Source organism: Lathyrus oleraceus, chromosome 4, assembly GCF_024323335.1.
Source record: "Lathyrus oleraceus cultivar Zhongwan6 chromosome 4, CAAS_Psat_ZW6_1.0, whole genome shotgun sequence".
NCBI lineage: Eukaryota > Viridiplantae > Streptophyta > Magnoliopsida > Fabales > Fabaceae > Lathyrus > Lathyrus oleraceus.
In genome coordinates this window covers 429,390,087-429,393,585 of record NC_066582.1, presented here as the reverse complement: position 1 = coordinate 429,393,585, position 3,499 = coordinate 429,390,087, and positions in this window count along the sequence as shown.

Here is a 3,499-nt window from a genome sequence, read left to right as displayed (position 1 = left end):
TTCCAGCATATCTTCCCAAATGAGACTTCTTACATACTTGACATTGAGGAGGATGGTTAGGTCTTGCATGTTGCACCTGCTTTCCTTTGAAAGCCTGAGGTCTAGGCCTGAACTGGCTACCTAGCCTCCCTTGGTCTCTCTATCCACTTTTATACTGATCCCTTTCTTCTTGAACTTTCTTCAAACTGTTCTTAGCCACATAGTATTGCCTTAACAATTTAGCATAAGTAGTGAGTTCCCTTTGAGAAACACTATGAGAAATTTCACCCCTCACACCAAAATGAAACTGATCAATCTTCCACCTCTCATCATGTGTGTACACGGCCTGTCTAGAATAAGCAGCCATATCTTCGAACTTCTCAGGATATGCAACTATTATCATAGTACCTTGTCTATGCTGTTGAAACTCAAACTCTTTCTGAGTCCTCAAAGAACTAGGAAAATACATATCTAGGAAAATAGTCTTAAAATGCTTCCAATCCCTAGGTACTCCTTGAAAAATTCTTTCCATGTTGGTTATCCACTCCTGAGCCTTCACAGGATTCAACCCACCATGGAATTTAGGAGGATTCATGCGGAAGAATTCTCGGAGACTACCACCTGCAGCTCCTTGTGGAACTCCTTGAGGATGTAAACCATCATTCCACTGTTGCAGCCTATGTTTCATGAATTGGTTATGTTGTTGTTGCATCTGTTGCACAAACTGAGGCCATTGAAAACCTTCACTACCACTTGGCGGTTCAGAGTCTGAATTCTGGGTTCTGGGTCTACCACGACCTCTGCGTCTGTCAGCCATGATCCTGAATGTCATACAAATAGGATTAAGTTGATCAGGCCCAATACTATGAATTTACACCAAGGACAATGATGATAACCCACATATGAGGCAGAAAGAAATACTTATAATATTTCATGGCTAGGTCGAGGATACAACCTGCTCTGATACCAACTGTAACACCCACAGATAATATATGTCTAGAATACATATTATACACAGTGTAAAACTAGTACTGAAATACATAAGCGCCTAGCGGCACGGTGTATGGCAACATGCACCTTAATTCTCACAGCTCAACCATGATCATTATTCAGATCACGAAACATCAATTCCCTAACGGACTTACGTCTAAGCCAGGCCTGGTTCATGCATGCTCGTATGATTCGACTTTCGCGGTGGATATCGGGCTCTCTATGAGGCTTAATCCCCAGTGATGGGACTCTAACCCACTTAGGGTCTCTTGCACCTTATGGGAATCTAACCCATTCAGGCATCCACCTTTCCCCCACGTCCGTCGTGGTTGGTACTCAAACCCAATTGAGGCACGAATCATCGGTCTCACATCCCAATGCTTACTCATCTAAGCATACTAAATAGAGATGTGCACCATCACAGAAAAACACACAATCTGAATACATAACCGGTCCACAAATCATCGGTTCCATAAACCATTACAAGATCCATCGATCACAGGTGACTTCATTCACCACAATACACAAACAATAACATGGCATGTTCAATATAATGCGTCTCATTCTCAATCATGGCAACCATTTGTCCACAACCTCCACATAAGTGTCGTACAAATGAATACTGTCATCCAATGTTATCTAAGTTATAAACCTAACTCATGGCCTAATACTAATCCTAGGTTTTACTTACTAGATTCATCTTGTAATTTTCACCATTAGCATGTGTTCAACACAAGCATAGCATCACAAATGATTAATGGTTGAAAGAATGCACTCAGAAACACCTAAGAAATGGATTTTGAAGTTTTTAACATAAGTCAATCGATTGGTTGGGGAAGCCCAATCGATTGGTTCCTCTCACATTTCTATTTTTAAAAGTTTATAAAGGATCAATCGATTGATCCTCAGTGTCAATCGATTGGCTCACTAAAATTCTCCACTGTTCCAAAATAGAAAGTTTGTGCAATCGATTTTAATACATTGTCAATCAATTGGTCCTGCTAAAATTACATTTTCTTCAAAACAAAAGGGTTGTGCAATCGATTGGTGACAGGGACCAATCGTTTGGTCCTCTCACATTTCCACATTTTCACTTCACAGAACACCATTTCCTCTATTACTTCACTTCTAACAAACCATCCACTTCTTCCTCCAACAAAACCCATCATACTACATGCTCATATAAACATATATATCAAGGATTCCAAGTTCATAACCACAAGGATTTCCAGGTCATAACCACAACCAATCATTTAACCACAACCACAACAAATCATGTAATCACAGCAATCATGAAGAACATACCAAAACACATGTTCATGGAAATCAACAAAATCAAGAGAAATATTCATCATATAGCATGGATTTTCATGATTTATCTATGATTCTAAAACTCTAATCTTCTAGAAATCCTAGGGTTTCTAACTAGAACCCACCTCAAGAAATGGAAGATAAGAAGTTGTTGAAGATGAGTTGATAATGATCGAGATCATGATGTTGGTTCCAAGCTCTTGATCTTTCCAAGCTTTTCTCCTTCTTCTTCTTCTCTACTAGCTTGTTTTCTCTTCTTCTCATGAACTACTTCATTCTCTCTATTCACTTGTCTGATACATAGAGAAAGCAATTGGCATATGGTAGGTAGTAAGAGATAATAACATGTGGACCACAAGACATGGAGCATACGTGTGGTTAGGAGGTGGGTAGAAACAAATATCTGAAGTGGTAATAATCATAATAATTGTTCTACAAGAGCTATTGACCCATTATTAGTGTTACCAAAATGTCCCAATTAATAAAAGGTCAGTCCCAATTAATATTAATTAAGTCAACCTAAACTCACTATTTACTCTATTTATCCCAATTGACAACTTTTAGAGCACATTAGAACTCAATTGATCTCAATTAATAGGAATTTGGGTATTTAAGAAAATACGGGGTATTACATTTTTTTTCTTTGTAAATCTAAAAATTAATATGGAATAGTGAGAGTAATAAAGTCACAATTTTTTATTAAATTTGCATCACTAAGGTGAACATATTTGAAAAATATATATAATTAACAATATGTTATAAATAGTAAGCCAATGCGGAAATGTCGATAGGTGTCAACTAACATACGTCCTACGTCCTAAACTATAAGACATTTTGCTCCTTTTACATAAATTAAGAAACATAATGATTATTGTACGTGTGAAAGACAAACTATACATGAATTTATAATATTGCACTTCATTTATTATAGATGAAAGAGAAATTTAAAGAATGGTAAGAAGAAATATTAATAAATGATGGTATTTTGGGGAAAAAGTCATTAATGTTGTATTGGAATTGTAAAGTGGCTTATAATTTGGGACAAATATTTTAGACAAAATGATTTATAATTTGAGATAGAGGGAGTAGAATTTTACAATGTGTTAAAATACATAGAATGAAGAACAAACGGAGAATGAGATTCGATCTTTTAGATTATCATTTTTTTAAAGGACTAAACTTACATACAATTGCTTATATACTGTTAAAACTATTTTTC